The sequence below is a fragment of the Oncorhynchus keta genome, unplaced genomic scaffold, assembly GCF_023373465.1.
Source record: "Oncorhynchus keta strain PuntledgeMale-10-30-2019 unplaced genomic scaffold, Oket_V2 Un_contig_8068_pilon_pilon, whole genome shotgun sequence".
Classification (NCBI taxonomy): Eukaryota; Metazoa; Chordata; class Actinopteri; order Salmoniformes; family Salmonidae; genus Oncorhynchus; species Oncorhynchus keta.
This window is the reverse complement of record NW_026289839.1, coordinates 311-6,263: the sequence shown is the minus strand read 5'-3', so window position 1 is coordinate 6,263 and position 5,953 is coordinate 311. Positions and strand designations below refer to the sequence as shown.

Below are 5,953 nucleotides of genomic sequence, written 5' to 3'. Positions count from 1 at the left end.
GTTACGTATTGCTAGGAGAACCAACTCTTTAACGGCCTTTAAACTGCTGCCTGCTGGGGAACCCAGAGAACCAACTCTTTAACTGCCCTTTAAACTGCTGCCTGCCTGCCGGGAACCCAGAGAACCAATCTCTTTAACGGCCCTTTAAACTGCTGCCTGCCGGGAACCCAGAGAACCAACTCTTTAACGGCCCTTTAAACTGCTGCCTGCCGGGGAACCCAGAGAACCAACTCTTTAACGGCCCTTTAAACTGCTGCCTTCCGGGGAACCCAGAGAACCAACTCTTTAACGGCCCTTTAAACTGCTGCCTGCCTGCAGGGGAACCCAGAGAACCAACTCTTTAACGGCCCTTTAAACTGCTGCCTGCCTGCAGGGGAACCCAGAGAACCAACTCTTTAACAGCCCTTTAAACTGCTGCCTGCCGGGGAACCCAGAGAACCAAGTCTTTAACGGCCCTTTAAACTGCTGCCTGCCGGGGAACCCAGAGAACCAACTCTTTAACGGCCTTTAAACTGCTGCCTGCTGGGGAACCCAGAGAACCAACTCTTTAACGGCCCCTTAAACTGCTGCCTGCCGGGGAACCCAGAGAACCAACACTTTAACGGCCCTTTAAACTGCTGCCTGCCGGGGAACCCAGAGAACCAACTCTTTAACGGCCCTTTAAACTGCTGCCTGCCGGGGAACCCAGAGAACCAACTCTTTAACGGCCCTTTAAACTGCTGCCTGCCGGGGAACCCAGAGAACCAACTCTTTAACGGCCCTTTAAACTGTTGCCTGTCGGGGAACCCAGAGAACCAACTCTTTAACGGCCCTTTAAACTGCTGTCTGCCTGCCGGGGAACCCAGAGAACCAACTCTTTAACGGCCCTTTAAACTGCTGCCTGCCGGGGAACCCAGAGAACCAACTCTTTAACGGCCCTTTAAACTGTTGCCTGTCGGGGAACCCCAGAGAACCAACCTTTAACGGCCCTTTAAACTGCTGTCTGCCTGCCGGGGAACCCAGAGAACCAACCTTTAACGGCCCTTTAAACTGCTGCCTGCCGGGGAACCCAGAGAACCAACTCTTTAACGGCCCTTTAAACTGTTGCCTGTCGGGGGAACCCAGAGAACCAACTCTTTAGCGGCCCTTAAACTGCTGCCTGCCTGCCGGGGAACCCAGAGAACCAACTCTTTAATGGCCCTTTAAACTGCTGCCTGCCGGGAACCCAGAGAACCAACTCTTTAACGGCCCTTAAACTGCTGCCTGCCGGGGAACCCAGAGAACCAACTCTTTAACGGCCCTTTAAACTGCTGCCTGCCTGCCGGGGAACCCAGAGAACCAACTCTTTAACGGCCCTTTAAACTGCTGCCTGCCGGGGAACCCAGAGAACCAACTCTTTAACGGCCCTTTAAACTGTTGCCTGTCGGGGAACCCAGAGAACCAACTCTTTAGCGGCCCTTTAAACTGCTGCCTGCCTGCCGGGGAACCCAGAGAACCAACTCTTTAACGGCCCTTTAAACTGCTGCCTGCCGGGGAACCCAGAGAACCAACTCTTTAACGGCCCTTTAAACTGCTGCCTGCCGGGGAACCCAGAGAACCAACTCTTTAACGGCCCTTTAAACTGCTTTAAAGAGGCATGCCTCTGCTCTCAGAGCAGCACTAGGTTGGGGAACTCCCAGGTAGACCTCCTCTCTCAGAGCAGCACTAGGCTGGGGAACTCCCAGGTAGACCTCCTCTCTCTCAGAGCAGCACTAGGTTGGGGAACCCCCAGGTAGACCTCCTCTCTCAGAGCAGCACTAGGCTGGGGAACTCCCAGGTAGACCTCCTCTCTCTCAGAGCAGCACTAGGTTGGGGAACTCCCAGGTAGACCTCCTCTCTCTCAGAGCAGCACTAGGTTGGGGAACTCCCAGGTAGACCTCCTCTCTCAGAGCAGCACTAGGTTGGGGAACTCCCAGGTAGACCTCCTCTCTCTCAGAGCAGCACTAGGCTGGGGAACTCCCAGGTAGACCTCCTCTCTCAGAGCAGCACTAGGTTGGGGAACTCCCAGGTAGACCTCCTCTCTCTCAGAGCAGCACTAGGTTGGGGAACTCCCAGGTAGACCTCCTCTCTCAGAGCAGCACTAGGTTGGGGAACTCCCAGGTAGACCTCCTCTCTCCAGAGCAGCACTAGGCTGGGGAACTCCCAGGTAGACCTCCCTCTCTCAGAGCAGCACTAGGTTGGGGAACTCCCAGGTAGACCTCCTCTCTCAGAGCAGCACTAGGTTGGGGAACTCCCAGGTAGACCTCCTCTCTCAGAGCAGCACTAGGTTGGGGAACTCCCAGGTAGACCTCCTCTCTCAGAGCAGCACTAGGTTGGGGAACTCCCAGGTAGACCTCCTCTCTCAGAGCAGCACTAGGCTGGGGAACTCCCAGGTAGACCTCCTCTCTCAGAGCAGCACTAGGTTGGGGAACTCCCAGGTAGACCTCCTCTCTCTCAGAGCAGCACTAGGTTGGGGAACTCCCAGGTAGACCTCCTCTCTCAGAGCAGCACTAGGTTGGGGAACTCCCAGGTAGACCTCCTCTCTCTCAGAGCAGCACTAGGCTGGGGAACTCCCAGGTAGACCTCCTCTCTCTCAGAGCAGCACTAGGTTGGGGAACTCCCAGGTAGACCTCCTCTCTCAGAGCAGCACTAGGTTGGGGAACTCCCAGGTAGACCTCCTCTCTCAGAGCAGCACTAGGTTGGGGAACTCCCAGGTAGACCTCCTCTCTCTCAGAGCAGCACTAGGCTGGGGAACTCCCAGGTAGACCTCTCTCTCTCAGAGCAGCACTAGGTTGGGGAACTCCCAGGTAGACCTCCTCTCTCAGAGCAGCACTAGGTTGGGGAACTCCCAGGTAGACCTCCTCTCTCAGAGCAGCACTAGGCTGGGGAACTCCCAGGTAGACCTCCTCTCTCTCAGAGCAGCACTAGGTTGGGGAACCCCCAGGTAGACCTCCTCTCTCAGAGCAGCACTAGGCTGGGGAACTCCCAGGTAGACCTCCTCTCTCTCAGAGCAGCACTAGGTTGGGGAACTCCCAGGTAGACCTCCTCTCTCTCAGAGCAGCACTGAACTGACTAACTGTGGCTATCATCATCCTATTACAACAGAGAGAGCCTCATCAAAACTGGCCAGAAGACTCCTCTTCTACCATGGTGCATCATCTACAGCCCAGAGACCAGAGCATAATGGAACAGCAAGCACCACGGCATGATCCTCTCCTCTCCTCCTCTCCTCTCCTCTCCTCTCCTCTCCTCTCTCCTCTCCTCCTCCCCTCTCCTCTCTCCTCTCCTCTCTCGTCCCCTCTCCTCCTCTCCTCCCCTCTCCCCTCCCCTCCCCCTCCTCCCCTCCCTCTCCCCCCCCTCTCCTCCCCTCCCCTCCTCCCCTCTCCTCTCCTCTCCTCTCCTCTCCCTCCTCTCCTCCCCCTCCCCCCTCTCCTCCCCCTCCCCCTCCTCCCCTCTCCTCTCCTCTCCTCCCCCTCCTCTCCTCTCCCTCCTCTCCTCTCCTCTCCCCTCTCCTCCCTCCCCCTCCCCTCTCCTCTCCTCTCTCCCCTCTCCTCTTCTCCCTCTCTCTGTGTGTGTGAGAGCTCAGCCTGTATGCTGCCACCCAGGCTATTATCATGTGGTCAGGAGAGAGCAGAGGAGAACCACACTCATATTTATGGTCGACCGTTGGACGCCTGAGACGAACGGACAGCAAGTTACCATCCCATCCCATCCCCACACACACACACACGCACACGCACACACGCACACACACACACACACACACACACACACACACACACACACACACACACACACACACACACACACACACACACACACACACACACACACACACACACACACAGGGGGAAGGAAAAGCTTCCTGAATTTCATATTTTCAATCCCTAAATATTTTTAGACCTGCCTGGCCTGTCAGTACAACATACGACCTGCCTGGCCTGTCAGTACAACATACGACCTGCCTGGCCTGTCAGTACAACATACGACCTGCCTGGCATGTCAGTACAACATACGACCTGCCTGGCCTGTCTGGACAACATACGACCTGCCTGGCATGTCAGTACAACATACGACCTGCCTGGCATGTCAGTACAACATACGACCTGCCTGGCCTGTCAGTACAACATACGACCTGCCTGGCATGTCAGTACAACATACGACCTGCCTGGCCTGTCAGTACAACATACGACCTGCCTGGCCTGTCTGGACAACATTAGACCTGCCTGGCCTGTCAGTACAACACACGACCTGCCTGACCTGTCAGTACAACATACAACCTGCCTGGCCTGTCAGTACAACACACTGACCTGCCTGGCCTGTCTGGACAACATTAGACCTGCCTGGCCTGTCTGGACAACATTAGACCTGCCTGGCCTGTCTGGACAACATTAGACCTGCCTGGCCTGTCTGGACAACATTAGACCTGCCTGGCCTGTCTGGACAACATTAGACCTGCCTGGCCTGGTCTGTACAACACAAGACCTGCCTGGCCTGTCAGTACAACACACGACCTGCCTGGCCTGGCTGGACAACATTAGACCTGCCTGGCCTGTCAGTACAACACACGACCTGCCTGGCCTGTCTGGACAACATTAGACCTGCCTGGCCTGTCTGGACAACATTAGACCTGCCTGGCCTGTCTGGACAACATTAGACCTGCCTGGCCTGTCTGTACAACACAAGACCTGCCTGGCCTGTCAGTACAACACACGACCTGCCTGGCCTGTCTGGACAACATTAGACCTGCCTGGCCTGTCTGGACAACATTAGACCTGCCTGGCCTGTCTGGACAACATTAGACCTGCCTGGCCTGTCTGGACAACATTAGACCTGCCTGGCCTGTCTGGACAACATTAGACCTGCCTGGCCTGTCTGGACAACACAGGACCTGCCTGGCCTGTCTGGACAACATTAGACCTGCCTGGCCTGTCAGTACAACACACAACCTGCCTGGCCTGTCTGTACAACATTAGACCTGCCTGGCCTGTCTGGACAACATTAGACCTGCCTGGCCTGTCTGGACAACATACGACCTGCCTCACCAGACACACTGTCGTCTTGACTACAGAGTCTGGGTCTACTGCAGCTCTGTCGTCTTGACTACAGAGTCTGGGTCTACTGCAGCTCTGTCGTCTTGACTACAGAGTCTGGGTCTACTGCAGCTCTGTCGTCCTGACTACAGAGTCTGGGTCTACTGCAGCTCTGTCGTCTTGACTACAGAGTCTGGTCTACTGCAGCTCTGTCGTCCTGACTACAGAGTCTGGGTCTACTGCAGCTCTGTCGTCTTGACTACAGAGTCTGGGTCTACTGCAGCTCTGTCGTCTTGACTACAGAGTCTGGGTCTACTGCAGCTCTGTCGTCTTGACTACAGAGTCTGGGTCTACTGCAGCTCTGTCGTCTTGACTACAGAGTCTGGGTCTACTGCAGCTCTGTCGTCCTGACTACAGAGTCTGGGTCTACTGCAGCTCTGTCATCTTGACTACAGAGTCTGGGTCTACTGCAGCTCTGTCGTCTTGACTACAGAGTCTGGGTCTACTGCAGCTCTGTCGTCTTGACTACAGAGTCTGGGTCTACTGCAGAGGATCATCAAGATAAAGTGTTAATACAATACGTTCCAGATGAAGGCAGCACAACATCTCGACTCTAACTTGTCATGTGTCCTTCAGTACAACACTTGTCACGTGTCCTTCAGTACAACACTTGTCACGTGTCCTTCAGTACAACACTTGTCACGTGTCCTTCAGTACAACACTTGTCACGTGTCCTTCAGTACAACACTTGTCACGTGTCCTTCAGTACAACACTTGTCACGTGTCCTTCAGTACAACACTTGTCACGTGTCCTTCAGTACAACACTTGTCACGTGTCCTTCAGTACAACACTTGTCACGTGTCCTTCAGTACAACACTTGTCACGTGTCCTTCTGTACAACACTTGTGAGACACACAGGGCT

At 55.1% G+C, this 5,953-nt stretch overlaps 1 long non-coding RNA gene across 8 annotated transcripts; it reads right to left on the bottom strand.

The window, feature by feature from the left end:
- Positions 1 to 4,306: 4,306 nt before the first annotated feature.
- LOC127926700 (uncharacterized) lies at positions 4,307 to 5,221 on the bottom strand. Of its 8 annotated transcripts, none has more exons than XR_008124917.1 (4): positions 4,918 to 5,221; positions 4,686 to 4,859; positions 4,541 to 4,627; positions 4,326 to 4,452 (listed from the first exon to the last, which is right to left on the bottom strand). It is a non-coding gene; the product is annotated as an uncharacterized LOC127926700 (long non-coding RNA). The 8 variants fall into 8 exon arrangements; XR_008124922.1 differs by having other exon boundaries at positions 4,686 to 4,830; XR_008124920.1 differs by having other exon boundaries at positions 4,686 to 4,801.
- Between the last annotated feature and the right edge of the window lie 732 nt (positions 5,222 to 5,953).